Source organism: Vipera berus (genome assembly GCF_964194415.1).
Source record: "Vipera berus genome assembly, chromosome: 2".
Classification (NCBI taxonomy): Eukaryota; Metazoa; Chordata; class Lepidosauria; order Squamata; family Viperidae; genus Vipera; species Vipera berus.
In genome coordinates this window covers 159105994-159133766 of record NC_138203.1, presented here as the reverse complement: position 1 = coordinate 159133766, position 27773 = coordinate 159105994, and the positions used below count along the sequence as shown (strand labels likewise).

The 27773-nt window shown below is 39.0% G+C and overlaps 1 protein-coding gene across 4 annotated transcripts in view; it reads left to right on the top strand.

Annotated features, from left to right (window-relative positions):
- SLC39A11 (solute carrier family 39 member 11) overlaps positions 1-27773 on the top strand; it is a 383748-nt gene that overhangs the window by 269463 nt on the left and 86512 nt on the right. The gene's annotated exons all lie outside the window — the stretch shown is intronic.

Below are 27773 nucleotides of genomic sequence, written 5' to 3'. Positions count from 1 at the left end.
ACTGACCTTGCTTTATTTTGATAAAAACTAAGCAGGTGTGTCCACGGTTAATACTTGCTTGAAAAACCATTACAAATTTTAAAAAAAAAAATCTGGAAGAGACAAAGCATTTCTATCTTGTTGCCAAGCTCAACTTGGGGAGATCTTTACCCTGTATATGATATGATAAGGAGCCCTTTATCAAAGAGCGGAACCTTGTTTATTAACTGTTCTAAAAGTTGCTTCTATGGCAGTGGTGGCGAACCTATGGCATGGGTGCCAAAGGTGGCACGTGGAGCCCTCTCTGTGGGCACGCACGCCGTCACCCCAGTCCTAGGCCTTCAGCTGTGTTTTATAAAACCTTTTCGCTTTAGGCCTCCGCCGCCGTGTGCGAGGGAAAAAAAAGGTTCAATCAATCAATTTCAACTTCTTGCAGGGGGGGGGAAGATCTCACAAAGTTGGAATTGATTGATTGAACTTTTTAGTCCCACCCAGTCTGCCGTTACCACTGCAGCCATGCCCACCCAATGGGCCATCCCCACCCAAAGGGCCACGCCCAGCCGAAGGGCCATGCCCACCGGCACCCGATGATACATAAGTGGGTTTTGGGTTGCAGTTTGGGCACTTGGTCTCTAAAAGGTTCGCCATCACTGTTCTATGGGATCTCTTGGCAAATTTATTAGGCTGGTTATTTATTGTAGCAATCAAGACTGAAACCAGGATGTGATTCTTATTACTACATTATTATTGTTGCTTTTTGCAAGAACTAGTCATATACTGATTACTCTTTCATTCGACAATCAGACTATATCTTTTTTTTCCCCAGAGAGATGTTTTGATATCTAAAGATAAAAAAAAATATGCATTGTAAAATTCTTTAAGGAAAGGTACTGGGTACATTAATTTTTGATTATGAATTTCTTTTCCAAGTACCATTCATTATCACAGAAAAGATTTGCCCCTGTCATATTTAATGTGCATTCTGGGGTGCCTACTGTCTTTTACAATCAACTATGAAAGCATGAGCCAATTTATATAACCTTCCTTTTTCTCTTTTAGAATTTAAATTCTTAATTTTCTATTTATAGGAATTTTCAGTATTTTCTTTAAAGCATATTTTATTTCTCTTTCTAGAAAGCTTAATTTTGTTCCTTATGAAAAGTATCAGGGAAAGTGTTTTTAAAGGGACCTGAAATTTTAAGGAGAATCAAGGGCATGTGAAATTAAGACTACTAATCAACTCAGCTGGATTATATTGCATATTACTATTTTTGTTGTTTGCATTGTTATTACTTTATCACATGATTACTGATCTCAGAGGCTGAGGAAATTAGTGTATCTTCTTGTTCTGCAAGATGAATGGATTACCAGTAACATTAATGAATTTTTCATTGGGGGCAATCTTTCTTGGACAACATGAACACTGAGCTTAGTGTCCCAATCCTTTTATCACTTCCCTCTCTATCACACTTTCATTTCCATTAGAGCAGTGTATAACTTGGTGGGTCTTGTGTGCTGATAAAGGCTGCATAACTCAGTTGCTTACATTACATAAAAAGCTACACATCCATCCATCTTTTAAAGCCATCATTTTTCTTAGTGGATTATAGTTTGTATCAATTGCTGATCCACTTATTTATTTTTATTTTATTTATTTTAATTCCATTTATATCCCGCCCTTCTCCGAAGACTCAGGGCGGCTTACAAGCTTAGCAGTAGCCTTCATTCTATGTATATGCCTGCTTATTAGGGCTTTCACATCCTGTAATATATGTGACCTTCATTTGCCATGCACATCTTTACAAAATATGATCTAGATTGTGTTGTTTCTCTGCGTCATATATGTGGGTGTATAAATAATTCTGTATTTATTTTTTGTCATATTTATGTACTATATATTGGAGGTGGTGACCCTTTGAGAGCTGTATGCAACAAAATTTCATTTTAATGTTGTCAGTTAGTATACATTCAAAGTGACAATAAAGTTTTCCTTTCCTATCCTATCCTATCCTATCCTATCCTATCCTATCCTATCCTATCCTATCCTATCCTATCCTATCCTATCCTATCCTATCCTATCCTATCCTATCCTATCCTGTTTTCATGCAGTTTTGCATACCTCTTCTGGACTTACTGCTAATTTTAATGACAACACTGAATGTTCACACCGATTTTCTTGCTTTTATTTGCCTATACTCTCACATTTGTCTGGTTCCTATTTAGAAAACTGAAATAAATACCCTGTTACTTTCTTTCCTGCATTTTGAGGGTAGGAAGCAGGCCATCCATCAACACACACACTGCACTTTTAAACTGCAGCCTTAGAAAGAGTGAACTGCAGCATGGGGAAGATATCCGTCAGCCTACTTTTTTGCACAACTTCTTACAAAAAAGTCAGGAAAAACAGAGAAATCATTAAACAACATCCTCTGTTTGTCCTATGACAAAGTTCTACTTGGACTCATGGACAGAGAAGCCTGCTTCTTAACAAAGGTCCTTCCCAATCCACCACTTCCATATGCTTTTGTGCAGTATTTCTTCATAATGTATTGAGTTTAAAATGATCACCCAGATGGAACACGCTTGGTGGAAATCATTTGCAAAATATACCTCATTTTAAGTCAGCAATATCAACAAAACAAAAGGAACTCCTATTTTCCAAATGCACTTGCAAGATTTAAGCTGCAAGCCTGACATTTGCAATCCTGATAAGTTTATGCAAATATTGTACCATCAGAGGCTGTTTTGGATTGTGTCTGTGGACTCATTAAAGGTTTCATTGCTTGGATCTCATTTAAATGCTTTTTATCAAGAACTAAATTAACTTCAAATGAGTTTTTTACCCTTTTAAAAAAACATCTAGCTGTTGATAGTCAGCTCCATTTCATGGCCTGGAGCCTTCCCATTCCCTTTCTGCTCCATCACGAATGGTTCTGCTAGTATCTAATCATTTGGCTTCTGCTGATAGGTTGTTTGTCTGAAGCTTTTAGCCAAATAATCCCCAGCTGTCCCTTTAATCGCTGCTCACAACTGCTGAAGAAGAGTTCCTTCTCTTCTGATTTGTTTTTAACACTTGTGTTAGAAAAGTGCTTGTATGGTGTTGCCTCAAATGTACGAATTGCTGTGTGCCACAACAAACTTGGTGAATATTTGGAAATTTATCTCCATGCGTTCTCATCATTTGCATGGTGGAACATAACAGTCAGTTTATGTCTCATGTACTTTCAACTTTGTATTTATAGTATAGCCAATGACAGATCCCAAACTGGGTATTTTAACAAACATCTTCCCCCCCAATGGGGCTGCATTTAATGCTTACCATGAGAACGGAGACTTAAATGAATAAATGTTCATTTCTAAGAAATAGTTTTCACAAGTAAGTTGTGTTTCTTGGGAAGCACAAGTTTTCTTGATTATCATTGTATAGGTTGCAAAAAGCAACTTAGATGACTGAAAAAGTCGCAAATGCAGCAACAAAGGCAAAAGCTAGCAAGTAAATTAAATAGACACAGAAAGGACCTCAACCCAAAACAACCTGGAAATTACATGCAAACAAAAAATACACACAAACATTTTGAAAGTTTTAGCCTGTATTAGTAGGGACCGTCTAGCTCAGACATGTCAAACTCACGACATCACGTGATGTTGCGCAACGTATTGGAGCTTTTTCTCCATTACCGGCAATTGGGGGAGCGTGGTTTTGGGATGACACAGTTTAACACCCCTGGTCTAGCTTCAAAATAGCCTCTGTGAAGGTCAGATTCTGAGCTACTTACTGCTTTTCCCATTTGCCCAAAGTAGTATATAGTATATCCTGTTGACCTGCCTTTAAGAGGTAACAAGAGTTTATTTGCATAGGAAAGGATGGTCTTTACGTACAGACTTGAAGTAAAAAAAATGAACTTTCTGTTAGAGGAAGTGTTTTGTTTCCATTCTATGGAAGTCAGAAGTCAGACCCTGAAACTAGTCAAACCAGAGGCAGAGGAAGTGATAAAGAATGAATGCAGAATTTCTGATTCTCTGACTGTATAGCCCTGTCCCTTGTGGTCAGTCGGTTACGAGGTGTTGAGCGAATCTAAAGACATATCTTCAGCAGTTGTATGGTCCATACACAGTTCTCCAGAAGCACGCTTTATTTCATTCCTGCCACCATACTACCTGTCTGATTTGTTAACTTTCTCTTAAAGGAGCCCTTCCCATTGCTGCCTTCGACTAATCAAAAGATTCACCCATTTTTCCTATTAGTGGATGACCTGCTTTTGGTAGGACCTTGGTGATAGGGGACATCCATTCTGAATCTCTTGTAGTTCTTAGTGGTATTTAGTATCATCAACCATGGTGACTTTGTGCACTGTCTGCATGGATTGGCTATGGGAAGCATTGTTCTTCAGAGTTTCTGCAGCTATATGAGCGGGCAATACCAGTTAATATATTTGAAAAGTGAGGGGGGAAAAGGTCCTTGGATTCTTCTTGCATAGGATTCCACAGAGTCTTCTCTGCCTCCTCATTTTTTAGTAGCTATGTGAAACCATTAGGAAAAGTAATCTGTTAGCTTGGGATGAGATAGCATCCAAGATGCCAATGTTACTCAATTATATATTGCCAACCAAGGCTGGTTCAGAGATTCTGTGGAGTCTTGACTAAATATTTGATAACTGTTGGGAGTCAGTTGGGTCAGAGCAGATCAAAATAAAGGGTGTAGGTCAGAGGTCCCCAACCTTTGGGCCACCAGATACCGGTTCTGTGGAGAGAGGTTTTTTCGCAGACTGGAGGGAGCATGGTTTTGCGTGCTGCCTGCATCTTGCAGATGGGGCTTTGCATCTTTGCATGGACTGGTTTCTGGCATGCTATGGACTGGTGCCGGTCCACAGACTGGGAATTGGGGACCCCTGGTGTAGGTGATTGATGTGTCTCCAGCTTGATCCCTAAGTTGGTTGGTCAGCGTGACACACACACACACACAACACACACACACACACACACACACACACACACACACCGTTAAAAAGCAGGACTGCAGTTGGTGGTTTTCTGGATTTGTGGCTTTTCCTTTAGCAGGAGGTGGAAGAGTTTTTCTTCCATTTTGGTTTGTGCACCAGTTGCATACTTTTTGGATGCCCTTGCAACAGCTGCTCAAGAGCTCATGACTAAGCAGTTAGACTACTACAATTCATTTTACACAGAACCGCCACTGAAGGTGATTTGGAAGCTGGACAAGTACAGTGGACACTGAATAAGTTGCACCTGCCGGTAATATTCACAAGCTTGTGGCAGTGCTTAGTATTAGCTAAGACTTCAGAATCAGTTTTCAGGAATTGTTAAGGATACTCGATTCCCCCCCCCCCCCAAGATTCCATGGAGCCCAAAAATAATTGCTGAAGAACTTTAGATAATAGGATAGTAGCACACTGCATGTTCATGGCAGGACATGAACTGTTTTTCTTGTTTTCAAAACTATTTCATAAATAGGGGAGCAAGTAGACATCCGTCTCTGTCCAAATCGCGATATTTCCAGCTTTCTTTAAAATGATGCTTATTGTAGAGTAAAATGAGGTATATTCCCAAGGACATTTTTTAGCACGGTTTTTATTTCTGCAGTCTTCATAGCGGGTAAGTTTACAATAGAAAAATTGCACATGCTCAGAGCTTATATTTGTTAAGTAGGCTACTTTGTAAAGGGTGATCTGAGGCCTCATAGGGGTCCTGCAAGACCACCTCGGGGTTCACAAAATCAAAATTATGTTTCAGACATTGAAGATATTTGCAAAAAAATTAAAACAATGTCATTCTTATTATTTTGTATTTGTTTTAAAAAGGGAGCTTTCATGAAATATTTCTTAATATCCAATCGTTTTAATATTGTTATTTTTGAATCGTTTAATATTCTAATATGCCAGTTTTATTTTTTTATACAGTAAATATTTGATAAATATGATCCATATAAAACTCTTTTTAAAAATGGGATGGTCCTAAGAAAACAAAGTCAACACTGCTTTTGTTTTTTAATCTAACATACGGGAATATTTTTTAAAGATGTAAACAATGGCATGCTAGTGGGACAGGAGATTGAGATAAAGAAATTGTTTAATTGTGTGCTTCACTCCTGAGTTTGCATACACGACCATTTAAATGCAAGGGTCATTAAGACCAAGGTGGCAAATTACTTCGTTATGTGGTTATATGTAGTTGCTGCACATAAATGAAATTGCAGTAATAAAGCACAGAAGCTAGCAAGCTTGGATCAGCATGGCAGAACACAGACAATTAGGAAGAAAGTTTCCATGGAGGCAAAGACTGGAAAGATAAAATAATAATCTTGGCAGCTATTCCAATTTGAAATAGTTGAGCTAGGTCTAGTCCCTAGGCTTTTTACTTGATCAGAGTGAGTGATATCTGTGTACTATAAATTACTACAAAGGTGAAAGGGACTTTCAAAGGCATGTTGTCATAGATTCTGCTTAAGGCTTCAGTGGATTTGATTAAAAGAGACAATGCCAAAGATTCTCTGTTCCCTCTTTTTTATTCAAATTACTGATAAAGCAAAAGCAGTTTCATTTCCTGCTTTTACAGGTTCAAGTTACAGCAGCTATAATTGCATTCCATAACATTGTGACTGGGTTCTCCCTTTATTTTGCAGATAAACCCAATGTTTCAAAAGAGCATTGTTTCTGATTTCCACTTGAGTACATTCTAAACATGAATATAAGCACCAATTATTATATAACTTTAACATGCCCAATTCAACTCTAGTAGGACTGAGTGCCTGTGGATATTTGGACCTTCCAGAGTATTTCCATCTTTTTTTTGGGGGGGGGGTGTCCTTCTAGACTCGAAGAGCAGGTGACAACTCTGGGTAGGAGAGACTTTGCACATCTTCAAATGCTGTGCCAGTTACACCCCTTTCCGGACTGAGAGGCCCTACTCATGCCCTTGTAACCTTTCATTTAGACTACTGCAATGTGCTCTTCTTGGGGCTTTCCCTGAAGAGCATTTGGAAACTTCAACTGGTGCAGAATGAACCAATGGTTACTGCATTGGTTATTGGTATGTTTTCAGGATGCCGTTTATCACCTTTAAAGCTCTATATGGGGGTTTGGGACCGGATTATCTGAGGCACTGCCTTTTTCTAAGAATCTCTACCCATCCAATTCAGTCTAGCAGATTGGGCATGCTGCAGATCCCATCTGCCAAAGTGTCGGTTGGCGGGGACTAGAATAAATACAGGCCTTTTCTGCAGTAGTCCTGCTCTGTGGAATATCCTCCCCTCAGAGAATAGCCCCAACCCCTTCATATCGCTTTAAAAACTTGGCTTTGTACCCAAGCCTGGGGCACTAAATGTGTTAAGTTGGCTTTACTGTGAACTGGCCAAGTACCTCAGCTGCTATGTATATTTTATTGGATGGTTTTATTGTGTTTTTTTTTAAAAATGCTTTTTATTGTTTTTATACTTTTAGAGTTGTAAGCTGTCCATGGATTGAGATGGGCAGCTATACAGATTGAATGAATAAATATATAAATAAATGTGTATGTTCTATTCTAATTGTACCTTTTCTTCCTCTTATTAAGTCTAGAGTTAAGAAAGGGCTTACGGAGTATCAGTAGCAAAATTTCTCAGATGAACTAGCAGCTTTAAAGTACTTGATCTAGCTGGTGATCCTTTAATAAGTCATCCCTTTGATCTTTCTTCTGTCATCTTCAGTGCAATTAAGGATCCTGCACTCTGTCCTCTTCAGCACTTGATCTCCCAAATGCTTTGTGGACTTTATACCATTAATGAAGGGATTAGTTTTCTGCATTGCCTAATCCATTTTAAGATCCTTAACTTTTTTTTTGGTGTGGATTATAATTACAGTCCATCTTTATCAATCGTGTGAAGCCATTTTAGCTGCCAGCTTCACTATTTCCCAGCTCTTGTTTCCCACGGTCCTGTTTGGTGTTGCTTAAGAGTTTCTCCTTTGCCATTCCCTAATGGTCCTTGTCCTTGTCCTCTGTGAATTATTTCCAGTTAAAAAAACCTACCATCGGATCCTTAAGAGAAAAAGAGTGCAAGCTTTTTGGGTCTCAGCAAAAAGAAGGAATGATTTAAGAAGCTACATGTTAAGGAATTTGTTGTGCAGAGGTCTCCTTGTGCTACCAAAGAGTTGTGTATTGACCTGTGTATTGACCTCTGGACTGGTAAGAAGACTTTGTATTTTGGATTACTCCTTGGACTGTTGCTATTGTGTATGACCTGGACTGTTTATTTTTTGACCGTGCATTTTTGTTTTTACAGCACCTCAAAAGTAAAGTACTTTTTGCTTTCACAACTCAGTGTACTCTTGTGGTTACTGTGTGACTCTTACTGCTCTCAGTACCCTTCCTTGTCTGTGCAACTCCTTGGTAGCACAAGGAGACCTCTGCACAACACATTCCTTAACACTACGTCTGAAAATAAGTTCAGCATAGGTGTTTGTATAACATCTGTGTTGTGTCTTAAAGCAGCTGCCCTTCACAGCTGCAGCATGATCCTAGAAAAAGACACAGTTGAAGGAATTCCTGAAATACCATTTTCCTTTTAAATCAAAATGTAGCACAATTCTAATAACCAGTGTCCCTGCTCCTCTTTAGCTAACCTGTACCTACATCAGTCATTCAATATTCATGAGTCACATGCCTTTTAATGATACCATCTCTGTTTTTTCCCCAAAGTCAAAAGCTGAGTGATAGGTCATGTGCTTCACGTTCAAACTGACCTAGTTTCAACTCATGGCATTCCAAGATAGGACTGAGAGAGAAGCGGTTGCTGTTCCTAAATGTTGAATGTGCTGACTTGATAGAGCAATGATCTGACTCAGTTTAAGGATACTTCTCTAGATCTGGCCAAAGTTCCTCTGATATTTTTTTTAAAATCACTTCCATGTGAGCTTTAGATTTATTATTCCCCCAAATTATAAAACTGTAGATACTCATTGGGGATCAGTTTTAGAAGTTGAGGCAGCTGAGGCAACATCCTTCTGGGACAATTAGAATTTTTATGCAACACTGTAAATGTAGGTTTGCATGGTACATGGCCACACTTGGCCAGTTTTCATAATCCTCGTAAGCAATTGATGCAATATTCCTGAACCAATTGCTTCAATATTCTTGAAAGCATTGCAGCTCGGTGAGATGTTAAGGGTCTATAGGAAGTTTCTTTTTAATGGTCTCTTGATATCAGCCTTATTTTAGTAATCCAATCACCAATCAGAACAAGGAAATAATCTGTCATCCAAATTGTCTCTTTTACAATATTTGTAAAGAGAGGTCTTTGTTTTGTAAGCAGCATAGCCATTGAGGAAACAATAAATGCCAGTTAAAGGATAACAATTTTTCACTGATGTTTCAGGAACTCCAAGGGGTGCAGATCCCCACCCCTCTCCCCTTTGATGGCACTGGACAGCTGGGCACAATGATCCAAGGATAATTCAGATGTAGCAAATGAACCATTAAATATTCTTGATAATTTGGTTTGGGCAATGACAAAAGCCCCAAAAAAACATTTGTGGGCAAACTGGTGCCCAGAAGAAGTGTTGGTGTTATGTTCTTTTTTGTGCATTTTGTGTAGTTGTTTGCTGTCTGTAGTGTTGCTTGTTGGTTGGTTTTGTTTTGTTTTTTGCTATGTGTTAGGGGTTGGGTCTGTTCTAAACACTTACCTGCAGCCATGCAACACCAGGAAGTTCCCTACATCAGAGTAGTTCAGAGTGTAGTTGTATCCTGCCAAGTTCCTGCTGGTGAGAGGAGCGATAGACAATGGCAAAAACAGCCATTAGCAATAGCAATAGGAGGATAACAATGGGGCTTACCAGCCATAGGTTATGGTGGAAGCAGAGACTGCAATTCTAGAGACCTTGGGGACATTCTGGCTTGAGATCCAGAAAGCAGATCCAGAGGACCAGCAGGCTAGTGTGATTTTAGGGTGACCAGAGCTATACTGAACGCAGTGTGGAGGATACTGCAAGAAAGGTTGGAGGCAACATGGTCTTAAGAGCTAGCCGGAGAAGGCAATGCTCTATCCAGGGGTAGGCAACCTTGGCTCTTTTATGACTCATGGACTTCAACTCCCAGAATTCCTGAGCCAGCTGGCTCAGGAATTCTGGGAGTTGAAGTCCATGAGTCATAAAAGAGCCAAGGTTGCCTACCCCTGCTCTAGTCTAATGTAAAGGTTGATGAAGGTAGTGCAGCCACAGGCTGGTGGGCCTTCACTGTGAAGATTGGGGCCAAGCTAGGCCTAATGTTGAGAGTGACTTCACTGGATGGCCCTCTTTGCTCCCCTGGACCTATTGCAGGCGTTAGTAAGCCAGATAACCTCTGCTTACAGCTCAAGGTAAGGAACTGGGGATGCCCAAGGTAGGTACAGAATGTATTTGGGATATTGCTGGAATACCAGGCTGGGGGGCACTCAGTGCAGCTGAGAGGTGTCATTTTAGTCAGGAGACCTCTAGCAACCCCACTGAGGGATCCTGGAGGCTAAGTCTCTAGATATCACCCTTCAGGTCCTTTTCTTTTAATTGTACATTTGGATGTTGTTAAATGGCTTGGGGTCTTTTGGAGTAGGCAGCTATAATAAATTTAACTCTTAGCAATGATAAGGAGGGCACAGATGATATTGCATAATTTGGGTAACGAAACGTTGGCAAGAAAACAATCAAGCTCAGAAAGTACCAAGGACCCCTCATTTCAACTCTGTGATACAGATATTCTCCTGAATAGGAATCTGTTGAACTATTAAAACTGTGAACCTCCCAATTTTATGCTTATACTGAGATGCCTTCCATTAGAAAAAGATCTCTAATGAGACAGCAGTATGACTATAGCAATATTCCAGTATTTGAGGGGCTGTCATGAAGAAGAGGGGCTTAACACTCTCTCTGTCTCTCTCTCTCTCTCTGTCTGTCTGTCTCTCTCTCTGTATCTCTCTGTCTCTCTCTGTCTCTCTCTAGAGAACTACAGAGATGACCTCAGAAAGACTATGCAGAAAGGGTTAATGAAAAGTTGCTTTAGGTCTATGAAATAGAGTAAGTGTGAGAAAGAAGCTCAGACTGGCTCCTTCCTATTTCACTGGAAAGGGGATTAAAACATAGCCAAGCTTTCAAAATTCTGTTACTATAAAGGTAAAGGTAAAGGTTCCCCCGCACATGCGTGCTAGTCGTTTCCAACTCTAGGGGCCGATGCTCATCTCCGTTTCAAAGCCAAAGAGCCAGCGCTTGTCCGAGGACGTCTCTGTGGTCATGTGGCCGGCATGACTAGACGCCAAAGGCGCACGGAACGCTGTTACCTTCCCACCGTAGTGGTCCCTATATTTCTACTTGCATTTTTACGTGCTTTCGAACTGCTAGGTTGGCAGAAGCTGGGATGAGTAACAGGCACTCACTCTGTTACACGGCACTCAGGATTCGACCCGCCAAACTGCCGACCTTCTGATCGACAAGCTCAGTATCCTAACCCACTGAGCCACCGTGTCCCTCCTCTGTTACTACAGCATATATCAATAAAATATTCCAGTCAGACCTGCAGAGTCTTTTTCCTGGCCTGCCCTATCTTGAAGAGCTGAAGTAGATATTGTACAATACATCTTTAAGCCACTTCAGTCTTTTCATGATGAAAGTTAGATGTGTAAAGTTTATGTGGATTCAAATATTTCACAAGAGAAGTAGCTTTTGTTTATCACAATTTCAAGGAAATGGTATACAGGATACCATGAAAATAAAAGTAATCATAACCATGTTATCTTATGCTTTTGATTAAGAAACATGGAATTTCAATCTTGCAGTTCCCATGACCTATTCAAACTCAATCTATAAGTCTAAGTCTATGTTTTTAAAACAATAGTATAATCAATCCTTGTTTTTTTTCTTCCTCTACTTTCTTCAATGTTATTTATATGTTAATTCAAAGTCCTTGTGGAAAGAATTTTGCAGTGGCCACTATGTAATATTTATAGCAGTAGAAGGTAGTAACTACCTATAGTAACTACAGGAAGTTGTCAATTTATGACTGATTGTTTAATGACATTCGAGGTTATGATGGCCTTGGCATGGGTGCTTTATGGCCTGTAAAGCTGACTCCATGTGGTCATGTGATCACAGTCTGGGTGCTTGACACCCTCTTTGCACTTATAAGTGGCTACCAAATGCCCTGCAATCATGAAATTGCCATTTGCAATCTTCTTGGCCAGTTTTCCCAGAAACTCAGTGGGGAAGCAAACAAGGAAGGTTGCAAGCAGTTGCTGCCTGCTGAGAAAACTCCCTCTCATTGGGGGGGGGCTGTCTGAAAGAGCTAGCTGCCAAGGAGAACAGAAATCCTTTGGCAAAAAGATGAACAGCTCAGATCCTGAAGAACAAATCTCCATTACGGCAACCCACTGGAACAGTTGCCTTCTGCACACAGGGAGGAACTGAACATGGCAGGCAGCTCTTTCACTGGGTCCACTTAACAATGAGAGATGGCTTGATCACAATCAGAAGTGCTAGGATTGCAGTCGTTGAGTAAAGCAGTCACATGGGCAACTCAATAAACAACCACTTTACTCAATGACCAAGATTCCAGTCCCAATTGTGGTTGTAAGTCAAGGACTACTTACAGTAACTGCTAACTGTTCTTCATCTTAACACTGAATACTCTATATTTTAATAAAAGATTCTGCTACTTGGGTTCATAGAATGAAAGAAATTAGCTCCATTGCAAGTGTGCGTGTAGAAGATATCCTAAGATAACTTCTTCATCTTTTGTGTAACTGGTTAACCAATTTGAGAAGAAAGCTTGATTTTCTATAGTTTTCTGATTTCAGTTATGGGGTTTTCTATAGTCTACTGATTTCAGTTATTCAGTGACAAAAAGTCATTTATCAAAAGGTATGAGCCCCATCAGAAACAAGGGAAAAATGCACATTTTTACATGTGCAAGAGGGAGTTTTATCCCTTAGCATGAAAGAGGAGTCATAATAATTTCAATTTACTGAAATAAGAGATCCTTTCTCTGCCTTTTTGTTTCCTTTCAGGCTGAGCCAGGTTTTTATTTTTACACTCTGAAGATAAGGAAGCACTGTTGCAATAGTTTATGTGCTTGACTGCTCTGCAGTGTAGAGTGGGTGATTATGAAATCCATAACTACTTCTAGCAGTGTTGGCATCTGTTCATCTCCGTGTGAAGACAAATATCAAACAGGCCAAACAGAACTTTGTACTTCCATTGATTTTGATGGTTAGATGAAATGAATCCTCAGCTAACAACGTCCATGGGGACTTAAATTCTTCCATTCCTCAGGAAAAAAGTACACGTTTGTACCATAATTCAAAGCAGACTGAGCTTGAGACATTTGCAGAATAATGAAATGTTTTTTATTTTTATTTTTTTATTATTTTAATTCTATTTATATCCCGCCCTTCTCCGAAGACTCAGGGCAGCTTACAAGCTTATAGTTAGTGAACTCTGCTTTAGAGAATAATGTCTTTTGCCCACCAATGTCAAAACCTAGATCTACAGTTGAAGTTGCACCATTAGTGTTTTCAGTGCAGGTTAATATGCCACTTGTGCATCTCATTTTCAAGTGTATCTTTTTGTTGAAAAACCCTTTAATCCTTTATACCTCTTGTTCCTTTTTCTTTTGGTGTTAAGATTAGACCACTTTTTCCCCTTTGGTGCCTTTGCATGCAAGTGCAATAGAATTCTTCATCATGATTACATATCTCTGATAATAATAATTTGTATTGCAGATTTCATATTTGCAGTGCTTTCTTTGGGAAAGCCTGTTCTTCTCTGAAGGTTCAGACTGTAAAATAAAACAAAGGTTACATCACTTCACTCTGTTTCTCAATCTATGTACCCAAGTCACAGATTGTAAATTATGGTTTCCTTTTTTTTAAGGAGCAATTGAGAATTAAAAACTTCTCTTATCTTTCCTTGTTTATTTGTTAATTCAAATAAATGAATTCATCTTTTATAGGCACACTGTTGAAAAACTGCAGCCTGATTAAAATTCTTTCCACATGTTATATTCAGCATTAGTAATGAAGCTCGAGGGACGCGGTGGCTCAGTGGGTTAGGACGCTGAGCTTGTCGATCAGATGGTCGGCAGTTTGGCGGGTCAAATCCCGAGTGCCGCGTAACAGAGTGAGCGCCTGTTACTCGTCCCAGCTTCTGCCAACCTAGCAGTTCGAAAGCACGTAAAAATGCAAGTAGAAAAATAGGGACCATTATGGTGGGACGGTAACAGCGTTCCGTGCGCCTTCGGCGTCTAGTCATGCCGGCCACATGACCACGGAGATGTCCTCGGACAAGCGCTGGCTCTTCGGCTTTGAAACGGAGATGAGCACCGGCCCCTAGAGTCGGAAACGACTAGCACGCATGTGTGGGGGAACCTTTACCTTTTTACTAATGAAGCTCAGGTGTATTAGCTATTTTGGGGTATATCTTGCTATGGCTTGTTGAGAACAGAGTAGTTGCCAAAGAAAAGAAACTGACTCAAGACTTTTACTTTTATTCAGCATCATCATTATGTATTAATGAAAAATAAAATGCAGCTGTGGTTTGTATACAGTAAAAGCAAAATTCCATAAAAAGAATCATAACAAATGGAATATGTTCATAGCAAAACTGATTTTCTTCTACGTTTGTCAGGAAATGTAGAATAGACTGTTAGAATTAAATAAAAGGATTATTTAATCTTCCACCTGGGTATGCAAATTATATTTGCAGTTGTTTGGTTAAGGCAGGGGTGTCAAACTTGCAACGTCATGTGACATGTCACGACGTATTGTGACTTTTCCCCCCATTGCCTTCAATGGGGTAGGCGTGGCTTCGGCGTGACACATCCAGCCCACAGGCCGGCAGTTTAACACCCCTGGGTTAAGGGTTTGTTGTTACTCCTGAATATATTAACTTCTGTCAAGTTATGAATTGCTAAATATAGATACAAAGATGAGGGCTAGAATTCTGGGAGTTGTAGTCACTCCTAGGAGGGTATCAGATTAGAGAAACTGGATCTAGGTACAGTAGGTGGCTTCAAGAAGAGAAAATGTTGGGTGGAAGGGATTATCTTTCATTTCCTTCCTTCAGCCTAAGAACTTTTCTTCTTATGTCTATTCCTGGAGACTAAAGGAAAATTGTCAGGGAAGAACAGTTCGAGATGTAGGTGTAAGTGGGCAGTTAGAACACTGAGGCCTCCTCACATTGTGGCCTGCTTTGCACTTTGAAATCCATTTCGGCTTGAAAAATCAGCCATAAAACATGGCTTTGCTGCTTTCACATTTAGTCTTGCAAACCTAAAACTAGCAGCACTTCATATTTTTTGTGGAGCTTTTGTTTGAGAAAAAAACTAGGATCGTAGAAGCATAGAGTTCGGCTAGCCAATTCTCCATTCAGTGTATTGTATTCTAATGTAGATTTCTCTTTTTAACTGCTGCATCACTCTGTTGCGTCCTGTTTAACTTAATGACAAAAATACCTAGTTTGCTTTCACATATACAGGTAGACCTCAACTTAATGACCACAATTGAAACAGGAATTTCTGTTATTTTTTTTTATTGAAAAGTTTTAAAATACATTTTTGAATTAAAAAAAAAACCCTCCTGCCCCCCCTCTCCCCAACCCCTCCCTACCCTACCCTCCCCCTCCCTGACTTCCCAGAGCTGAATACAGGGTATAAAAATACAAACAAACATAATCTAAAATATGCTAACAACAATAAAACATTAAATTCTATCGCACTTTAACTCTCCATCGTCAGAATAATAATAAAATAACTACTAACTAGTTATACATCATATAGATCCACTACTTATTCAAATGCTAAATGAAACTTTTTAGTCCCATATTTGTTCTGGATATAATCAATCCATCTCCTCCATTCCACAATGTATCTCTGTTGCGATTGGTCTTTCAAGTACGCTGAAATTTCGCCATTTCCGCCAAGTTAGAAACTTTTAAAGTCCACTCTTCTATAGTCGACAGTTCTTCCTTCTTCCAGTATTGCGCTACTAAAAGTCTCGCTGCCGTAATTAAATTCCACATCAACTTAATATCTATAACAGTAGTATCTGTAATAATACCCAATAAAAACAATTGCGGAGAAAACTTTATCCTTTTCTTAAATATCTTTTGCATATTCCACCAAATTTTAATCCAAAAAGCTTTAACCTTTTTACAAGTCCGCCATATATGAAAATATGTTGCATCCTCACAACCACACCTCCAACATTTGGGCTGGCAGTTCGAATACATACTTGCTAATTTTTTAAGATCTAAACGCCATCTATAAAACATTTTATAAAAATTCTCTCTTAAATTTTGGGCCTGTGTGAATTTTACATTTGTAACCCAAATCTTTTCCCAAGTATCCATTGTAATGACTTCTTGAAAATTCTGAGCCCACTTTATCATACAGTCTTTGACAAGTTCTGTTTCTGAATCAATTTCTATCAATGCATTATATATCCTTTTTATATGTGCTTGACCTTGATCTCTAATTTGCTTTACCAAGTTTTCATCAGTCATCGAAAAACCAGTTTTCTGGTCCTCTTTCCATCTAGCCTGTAATTGCCCATACTGAAACCAGGTTTGTACAATCTTTTCTTCTTTTAAAATATTATATGGCTTTAATTGCCATACATTCCTTTCTAAACTTAAGATTTCCTTATATGTAGTCTCATCATGTTTAAATCCCACATTTATATTTTCTATTGCGTGTTTAGGTATTGCCCAAATGGGTATCTTGTAGTTTAACTTATGTCTATACTTTTTCCAAACTCGCAACAGAGCATACCTTAAAATATGTATCTTAAACATATTATCCACCTTCTTATCATACAATAAATAAGCATGCCAACCAAATAACAAATCATAACCCTCAAGATTTAATAACCTCCCTTGTGTTAAATTAAACCAGTCACTTATCGCTGACAAAGCAGCAGCCTCATAATATAATTTAAAATTCGGCATTTTGACACCACCTCTTTCACGCGTATCTTGCATTATCTTAAATTTAACTCGTGGTTTTTTCCCTGCCCAGACAAATTTATTAATTCCTTTTTGCCATTCCTCCAAATTTAAATCCTTTTTAAGTATAGGTATCATTTGAAATAAAAATAAAAATTTTGGCAAAACATTCATTTTCACTGCCGCAATTCTTTCCAATAAAGATAATTGTAATTTTTTCCAACTATCTAATTCTTTTTGTATTTTTCCCCGTAACATTGCATAATTATTTTTATATAACTTCACATTTGAGGCTGACAGATATATCCCCAAATATTTAATCCTTTTAACTATTTCAAATCCCGTTAGTTCTTCTAAAACAGCCTTTTGTGATACTGTCATATTTTTAGACAATATTTTAGTTTTTTGTATATTGATCTTAAATCCAGAAACTTTCCCATATAGCATTATTATCTCCATCAGTTCTACAACTGAATAATCTGGCTGGGTTACTGTAACAACCAGATCATCTGCAAACGCCCTCAATCTATAGTCCTGATCTCTTATTTGAACTTCCCTAATTTTTTCCGAATCACGTATTTTAATCAGTAATATTTCCAATGTTAAAACAAATAATAGAGGTGACAATGGGCACCCCTGCCTTGTGCCCTTTTCAATATTACATGATTCAGTCAAGCTATTGTTAACTATTATACGGGCTGTTTGCTTTTGATATATTGCCCTAATTGGTTGTAGAAATTTGTCCCCAAATTCCATTTTCTCTAATACTTTCATCAGAAATTGCCAATCCAATTGATCAAAGGCTTTTTCAGCATCCAAAAAGATCAACGCTGCAGGGATCTGGTTGTTTCTTTCCAAAAATTCCAATAAATCTACAATATGTCTCACATTATTCTTCATTTGTCTACCACTTATAAATCCAGTTTGATCACCATGTATCACTTGTTGTATTACCCTCATTAATCTATTAGCTAGGATTTTTGCAAATATCTTATAATCAATATTCAAAAGTGATATTGGCCTATAATTTTTTGCTTGGGTGGCATCCTGATCTTCCTTCGAAATCAAAAAAATAAAAGCAGTCTTCCAGGATGGGGGCACCCCTCCTCCCATTTGAATTGTCTTAAACAATTCCCTTAAAGGTTTCACCATTTCTAACTGTAAGTATTTATAGTACACAGCAGTCAATCCGTCAGTACCCGGCGCTTTACCCACTTTTAATTGTTTGATTGCTAAAAAAAATTCTTCATCAGTTATCAATTGATTCATCCCTTCCTTTTGTTCTTGCGTAAGAACAGGAATATTAGCTTTTGCCAAATAATCATCTATATCTTCATCTCTAATCTTGTCTCTAGCATACAGCTTAGAAATTCTTTTTAATAAGACTCTGCTGATACACTACTTTACCCTTATGTTCTATTCTATCTATATTAGAAGCCCTTTGCTTCTTCCTTAACAAGTAAGCTAACCATCTACCTGGCTTATTAGCATTACAAAAAGTGTTATGTCTAGCATACCGTAAGTTAGTTGCCACTTGATCTGCCATTAACTTATCAAACTGACCCCTTAATAAAGTAATTACCTCTTTGATCTTCCCATCAGATGGATTCAGAATTAAAGCCTTTTCTTTTTCCTTAATTTCATCCTCTAATTCTTTCCTCCTAAATTCCAATTTACGTCTGTTTATTGTTCAGATATATTAATACACCTCTCATATAAGCTTTACTTGCGTCCCAAACCATCTCAATAGAAGTTCCTTTATGCATATTAATTTTGAAAAATTCCTTCATCTGTTTTTTACACTCTTCCACATTTTCCTGGTATCTAAAACAAGTTTTCATTTAAACGCCAAGACCGTCTATCCCTATTATCTTTTTCTATCTCTAACCATACTGGACTATGATCAGATATAGTTCTTGGACAAATCTTGATCTTCTTAATCCTAGAAAAAAAATCATTGGTAATTAATACAAAATCAATCCTAGAAAAAGATTGATGCCTGTCGGGAAAAAAAGTAAAGTCTTTTTCTTGCAAATTCCTTTCTCTCCAGACATCTCTCAATTCCAGGTCATCCTTCATCTCAAAAAAAGATTTAGGCAGTTTAGCATGACTTGGGATGCTTTTAAAAAGACCCCCCTTGTCCATTTGTACATCCAAAACACCATTCCAATCTCCCATAAAAATACAAGATTTATAATCCCACTGAGTAATCTTGCTGTGTAATAAACTGTAAAAATCTCCTTGTTGTTGATTAGGAGCATACAGTCCAACCAAAAGCGTTTTCTTGCCTTCTATTAACAGTTCAATCATAACGTATCTTCCTTGTCTATCTGCTTCAATTAAAGTCGCTGTCAAAGTATTCTTAACATAAATAACCACTCCATTTTTCTTATCGGTCGCAGAAGCAATAAACTGTGTGCCCAACCTCAAGTTTACCAAATACTTTTGATCCAACGCTCTAATATGTGTTTCTTGTAAGCAAATAACATTGTTTTAAAATTGCTTTAAATATTGAAATACTTTCTTTCTCTTATGTGGTGAATTTAGACCATTAACATTCCAGGTTAGAAGCTTTGTCGCCATCTTTTGCGACCTGAAGCTTTTGGAGCGCCTCTTCCAAAATCACCTGCACTCTCTTAGGTCGCGCTCCTCCCACTGCTTCACTGTAGGTAAGTTTTTGAGGTGCCGTCATAACTCTCTGGTGTTCTTGCTCTTGTCTCATTCGTCTAGCAGCAGCACGTGTCATTCTTTGGTCTCTAACCTCCTCCAATGATGCTGAAATTTGATCCACTCCTGTAGCTTTCTGGAATTCTCCATCTTTCAGCTGCATAACTCCTTCAGCACCTTGTGTACTCTCACTTTGTGGTTGACGCTCTCCTTCACCATTCGTCTTTTTAGATTCCAAAAGTGGTATAGGGACTGCCTTTAAAATATTAGCATAAAAATCACGTGCCTGTAACACTGTAAGAAGACGATGTCTCATGCCTGCATACATCACCACCATACCCACTGGAATCTCCCATCTGAACTGAATATCCCGTCTTCTTAATTCTTCTGCCAAAAAGGCAAACTCCTTCCTTCTCCTTAAAATTCTTGGAGGAATCTCTTTTAAAATTAAAACTTCTTGCTCTGCAATTGCGAATTTACTATTATAAAAAGCTTGAATAACCTCATTTGTAATTGCTCTCTTTGTAAAATAAACCACCACATCTCTGGGTAATTTCCTTTGTCTTGCAATCCATGAATTAACACGAAATATTTTATCTATATCCACCATAATATCTTCTGCTAGACACCCCAAAATGCCTTCCAGGGCTTCTGAAACTACTTTTTTCAAATTTTCCTTAGAATCCTCTTTTAAACCTCTGATTCTCACGGCGAACTCCATCTCTCGGTACTGCACCAAGGTTAAATCGTCATCAATCTTATCCATCACAGTTTCAGCCTCCGTCATTTTAGCATCTAATCTGATATTATTTTGGCTGAGATCTTCCACTCTCTCGTCCAAACGTTCTATACAAACAGCCATGCCTTGAAATGCCAGTAAAATGTCTGCCCTCATTTCTGTAAGCTTCTCCTCCATACGTTCAGCTAATTGTTGGGATTGCTTTTTCAAAGCCTCTTGCAAAACATCCTGCAAATCTTTTACTGTTAAAGCTAGTGCAGGTGCAGGTGCAAACTCAGACTTCGGGGGGGCTTGATCCTTCAACCACCAGAGTTTCAACTCTGGCAGTCCGGGAGAGCTCTACCCCTGCCTGGGCGCTCACCCCCTCCTCTTCTCCCGAGGAGGGGGCTTCCGAGCCGCCAAAACAGCTGATCGTCGCTGTTTTTGGCGGTTCTACGGGGCGACGGGGCTGACAGCCTAAATGGCTGCCGGCAATGGAGCCTTGCCACCCGGAAGTCCAGGAATTTCTGTTATAAGTTGGATTGGTCATAAAGCAAATCATTGTGTGATCAGATCAGATGGTATAACAGTCCTAACTTACCCCATCTTTCAAGAGGAGGGGGGCGTTTGGGAATGCCAAACACCAAAAGAAAAATACTTCCCATTGCAAAACTGTGGGATTGTTCTAATAAGACAGAGGTGTCAAACTGGCACCCCGTGAGTCGGATGTGTCACATGCAGGCCATGCCCACCTGAGCTCCGCAAAGGTAAAAAAGTGATATGTTACAATACATCATGTGACACAATCAAGTTTGACACCCATGTAATAAGATAACACACTGTGGCTTTATATCTCTCTATAAAGCCATCTCTAGAGTTGTTGTGAGGAAAATAGGAGGAGGAAGGTGTGTTGCATATGTTCACCAGATTGAATTATTTTAAAATAACAAAGGCAGGATATAAATAAATGAATAAGTCAGGGGTGTCAAACTGTCGGCCTGCAGGCCGGTTGCATCATATGGAGGCCACGCCCACCCCAGGTCCGGCAATGCAAAAGTTGCGATACATTGTGACACGTCACGTGATATGGTGAGTTTGACACCCATGGAATACCGTATATACTTGAGTATAAGCCGAATTTTTCAGCCCACTTTTTGGGCTGAAAAATTCCACTTCGGCTTATACTCCAGTCAACAAAAAAACTTACCAAGGACTTGTGCGCGGCCGAGGCTTTGGTGCTTCCGGGATCGCGCGCACCTCTCCCAAGCCACCGCCGTCCGGAGACCTGCCGAAGTTTGGGGAGGTTTGGGGAGGTGCGCGCCTCCCCAAACCTCCCCAAACGTCGGCAGGTCTCCGGACCTCCGCGCCCTGCCTGCCTGCTTCTTTCCGCAGCGGAAAGAAGCAGGCAGGCAGGGCGCGTAGGTCCGGAGACCTGCCGACGTTTGGGGAGGTTTGGGGAGGTGCGCGCGCACCTCCCCAAACCTCCCCAAACTTCGGCAGGTCTCCGGACGGCGGCGGCTTGGGAGAGGTGCGCGCGATCCTGGAAGCACCGAAGCCTCGGCCGCGCGCAAGTCCTCGGTAAGCTCCGGGCGGTCACTTGCTTCGCGTCTCCTGAGGGAAGGGGGGGCGACTGGAGCGGGCGTGTTTCCTCGCCTGCTGGGCGCCGCGATTTGCCCTGGGAACGCGCGGGCCCCGAATGGCAGTGTGGAGCGAGGAAGCGGACAGCCAGGGCTTCCCCGAGAGCCGCGGCCACACAGGGTATTCCTATGTATTCAGGCTTGCAAAATGGCGGATCGAGCCTCTGCTGGCGGCAGAGGCTTGCAGAGCGCGGATCCAGCCTCCGCCGGCGGCGGAGGCTTGCAGAACGGCGGATCGGCTTATACTCGAGTCAATAACTTTTTCCAGTTTTTGGGGGTGAAATTGGGGGTCTCGGCTTATACTCGAGTCGGCTTATACTCAAGTATATACGGTAAGTAAATAAAATATATCAACTTGATTTAATCAGTTCCACTCATCTAAGAACTAATTTTTCCCCACACCAATAAATTCCATCCTATCAGTTCAGCCCGTGCATCAACCCTGCCTAGATCCTTTTGAATTTTCTTTCTTTCATCAAAATTGTTTGCAACTCCTTCTTGCTTTGTATCATCTCCAAACGTTATAACTATCCTCTCAACTCCCTGATCCAAGTCATTGATCACAGGGCTCCTGACAGAATCTTGGTATTCCATACTACCCTCAAAGCCGAAGTAGGATTATTAATGAGCTCTGTGCACAATTCAACCAATGGTGCATCCACCAACAATATAATCTAGCTTCCATTTTACCATTTATGAAGGATAATATCATGAGGCTCTCTGTTGAAGGCTTTGCTGAGATAGGTTCACTGTGTTATGATATTCCATGATGTTCAAGAAACTATTAGACCTGACTATTCTTCCAAGTTGTGTAACATAGTGAAAGTTGAACCCCTGCTAGATGGGATTTGTTTCATTATCTGTTGTTTTGAGGCCAATCATGAATTCTTTTTGATTTTTGTGATGTTTATACCTTTTTAACTGCAAGCCATCCAAGGTTGTTAGAAATAGGGTGGCCTATAAATTCTATGTGCAGGTGTGTATATGAATAAAGAAATAAAATGAGTAATCATCCTACTAAATTTCAGAGATAATTATCACGTATTTGTCTTCCTGACAAATCTCTTGTACTTCCAGTTTATTTCTCACTATGTGCATACAGTAGGTATAATAATATCTAAGTTTCTGAGTGGTGCCACCTACTGGCCTTTTTTGTTAGTTTCCTTCAAAAATGTCACTCCCTAATACGTCTTTCTATTTTCTTTTGGGGTTTTGTTCTCATGGGCCCGCTATTTGGCTGCTGCATGTTAACTTCTGGGTTTCAACACTTCCTTTCCAATTTTGAAAACTTACTTTGCCTCTTCCCAGGTGCAAGTATGAATGAAAAATCTACCTGTTCTCTCAGTTCGTTCATCTTGTTCTCCAAGGCTTCATAATCATCAGATACTTTTTCATGGCTTTTCTTCTGACTGACATTTATCTCCAAATGGATTAGTAGGGAAGAATAGTTGTTAGTGGGTTTAAATAGTTACGGTAGTCTGTCTGCCACGTTCTGTGGATGATCAACTAGAAGAATACACATTTCCAGTGATATATCAGTTCCAGACACAGCTCGCTGGGTTTTTCTTAACAGGAGATCAGTACAACTACCAACTCAGCCATGGCACACCACTTCTTTAGGGTGGTTCTTTTTTAAAAACAAAACAAAACAAAAAACCCTATATAGGCCAAATACTGATCTGTGGCACAGTTTGCTAAAATGGCTGTCAATCACCCTCTGGAGGTTTAGTATGGTACCGCCTCTTGATTTCCACTGGCAATGAATCTCCTGACCCTCTTGTTTCTTTGAGTCATATGCTTCTACATGATATCACTGTGGAGGTATTTTGCTTCTCTTCTTTGGTATTCACTTCACTTCTCTGCCCCTCCTGTCAAGGAATGTCTTGTTGGTCCTGATGCATCTCAGTGTATCAATTTCTTAGTGTATTGTTTTCTCTTCCAAAAAGCAAAAGGGTTTTTTGCTTGCAGCAGGTGGTATACCATGGGTTTTCTTCAAGCAGGAAAGTAAACACTATGCACACTTTGCATAGTTTCCCTCATTATCCATGTTGCTTGGAGCCTTCCCTGTCAACTTCCTTAGTAAAATATCCATACAAATATTGCTTTTCTGGAAGTTGAACCACAGCAGCTGGATGTCTTTTCTTTTTATGTCCACCCTGGAGGACATACATGGGGTCCCCCTCACCAACTTGCTCAGACTGAAGAATCTATGCGGATATACAGCAAAACCTTTCAATCAAGAGAAAAAAGTCCAGTTGCCATGACTCAATTTCCAGATAACTCTACCTGGATGACTAAGAATCTTCATCGACATACAAATATTGCTTGTTTGCTCACTCTCTGACAACTGGGTTCCTTCTCCACTTCCTTGATTTCTGTCAAATGGATAAGCCAAAACAATCTTCCGATCCAATATAAAGGAGAAAGGACTCGGGAAACTGACAGCTGCCAATCCATAGCACTTGAGAAGCTATAGGTAGAGTTAATAACAGCAGAAAACAGTCAGGAGTCCCCCTCTGCCCTCTTGGCTTCCTCTTTCTCTGGCTTCTTCCTTGACACACAGTTGCTGTCTTACCCTGCTCTCTCACTCAGATCAAAAGATGCTAAATGCTCCCTTTCTCTCAAAGTTCCCTTCTTACAGTTCCTAATCTCTAAGCCTGCAATAATTTCTTCCCAGACATTTTTCGTTTTGTATTTAGTATGCGCATTGAGCCAGTAAAAGGATATTGAACTTTGTTTGCATATCTTCTGTGGTACTGTTGTGATGTTAACACACAACATTCTCTTCTCTCTGCTTGGACGGTGATTCTGATGTTGACTGCAAAATCTCTTGAACTTTAAGAAATGGGTCCATCTATTGTATGTGTATAGTAGACAAGCCAGGTAGCAATAATAGAGGCTGTTTTAATAACTGGAGGAAAATAATCTGCAGGAATGCAGAATGATAAGTAGACATGGGAGAGATTAGTATTATTATTTTCAGGGTTTGCTTGCAGGAGTATACATTGCAGGAAATTACTATTGAAATCTCAAGTTGTTTGACTCTTTCCAGGGAGAAAACAGTGGGATTTCAACATTTTGTATATCCTTGTGCTCACCCCTGTGGTTAACAGAAGCAGAGTTAATGATGCAAAAGAAGCAAACATATTTTATTTACCCTATGCGAGTTGAATTATCATTGTGAATAAATCCTTTTCTCAGTGCCAGTGTACATATATAATTCATAGACAAATAAGATTAAAGGACATTTTTCTGTAAGCATTCCCATACCCTAAATTTGTGCACAGCTTGATTGGTCTAACAATTGCTTCATCAGTCTTTTCTCTAGAAAGAATATTTATCTGAAGATGAGCTTAAACTTCCAGAGCTGGAGCCAGTTCTTTAGGTCCCTGAACTAAAACCTGGAAACTCGGGCAATCTTACTTTATATTTGAACATAGAATAATAGGTTGGAAGGGACCTTGGAGGTCTTCTAGTTCAACCCCCGGCCCATGGCAGGAGATTCTATACTGTTCCAAACAAATGGTTGTCCAGTCTCTTCTTGAAAATCTTTAGTGATTTGAATAGTCATGGGACAGGGTGTCCTTCTCCTTTATTAAATTTGTATGTCACCTGCGCTTCCAGCAACTCAGAGCGGCTTGCAATTGTTAAAACATTTAAAACAAAAAAAAAATACAGAAACCACAAAAATAGCACGAGACAAAAGAGCAACAATGGCAAATACATGCATTCAATGTCCAGCTACTACAATTATTGGGCGAGGAGGGACAAAAATAGCCAGAGAAGTGATTGAAGCGTGGAAAACTGGCCTCTTGTTAATTAATATGAGTGCTGTTTTATCACCTGCGTATCAGGAACTTAGGAGCCAAGGACATGGCTGCACAAGAAAACAATTAACAACTTAATAGCTAGCCTAATTAACGACTGAAAGGTATATACAACCAGGAACCAAGTATATACAATGCATAGAACAGCCCAGTGCTCTTATTTTGGAGAGAGAGAAGTTTCCTGATGATGGACTCTAGCACGAGCCCAAAAGCATGGAAGAATAAACCTTTGCTCCCGGATATTGAAAATTTTGTTAATTCTTTTTTTTAACCTCATCCAAATTTGTCTGTGATTTTTCACAGACAAAAGCTTTGTTTGCATCCTAAACTATTCTTAAGTTCATATTAGTGTTTAAGGTGTTTTTATTAGTTCTATTAGTTTCTTTTTACAGTCCTTCACTTTTGCTTCTTTCTGTAACAACATTTCATTTAGTCTCCATCTGCAAGTAGTAACTTTCTTTTTATAAACCAAACTCACAGGGTTATGGTCAGAAAAAATGTTTGATAAAAATCTCTACTTGAGCAGTTCTTGTAGCTAAATTCTTTGAAATCCAGATCATATTCTTGAAAAATATCTATGTCCTTCTGAAAAATTGGTGTATTCTTAGAATTTCAATTTTTCTGTCTGCATATGTCCACCAATCTTAAATTATCTATCATATTATAATGACATTTGGTAATTTACCTTCAGTGTTTTTGATATATTTCTCAGATACTCTGTCTAACTATGTGGAAATCACCCCATTCCACTTCCCTATCAATTTTCATAACAATTATTAATTTCTCCATAAGTCACATAAAATATTGCTTTATCATCATTTGAGGCATAAATTTCCAATATCATAGTCTTAACCCCATATAATTCAATTTCAACTTCAACAAATTGACCAAGTTCATCAATCAATCAAAATTCTAGCTTTAGTTTGGGTTTAATATACAAAACTCTTATTTCTTTTTTTTAGGTTCTGCTGAAATAAATTCTTCGCCCACATTTTTATAAATCAAACTTGTGATATCTTTTGTCCTGATATGGGTATGTGTAAGCAAAACATATCTAATGTCATTTTTTTTAAGTAATGACAAATTTTGAGGGGAGCATGTTAAACATTTATAACCTATAACCAGGCCAAAGATTTAGAAAATACCTGTGGCACGCAAATTAATATCTTCTCCTTGAGAATCTTTTTGCATCTGTTATAATTGATGTAAAATCTTACCTGTCACCTCAATTTGATCCTCTTCCAATTCTCCTATGTTTTCCAAAAGTTCTCCTGATTTTTTAAAAGAAATTAGTTGACATCTCTGTTGTTCAGAAATAAAAATCATACCCTCTAATTTATCCCAGTAAAATGAAATCCTTTTCTGCCTTAGTTTTTTTAGTCACAAAGATACATTCTTTTTCCTTGCATTCCTTGCATTCTATTGTATTTCTTTTAAAATGATTATATCTACATTATCAGTCTTCAATTTTATATTTAAGTGTTGCTGCAGAACCTGATCTCTTTTGTTTTTTCCCCTTACAAAATGGACCAAGAGATCCCTACGTACATCCCTTGTTTTTGCAAAACTTGAATTTATCCTATAGATTTGTCCATCTCAGTTTCAATATCATCTGCTTCCCACCCCAAAAAAGTAGATAAAGTTGGTATAACTCTTTCTGTAATATTTTCATCAGAGCTGTCTGTAATAGCTCTAAATCTCAAACAGAATTCTTTCTGCCTCAATTTCAATAAAGCCCCCTTATCCAATTCTTTCTCTAATTCTCTATCCATGACTTCAGTTTTACTGAAGTCCAGAGTATTCATTTTGTCATTAACACTTTTTACATCATCAGATATTTGTCTTGTAGAGTTATCCATTTTTCCCTCCCAAATTTGTCATTATTTTCTTTTCAAAGGCTGTAAATTTAATCTCAAGTGATTGAATCCTATATACTTAATTCAGTTACGGTTTTTACTTGTCTTTAGTATAAGAGTTAGTTTCTTTTTTAAAAAAA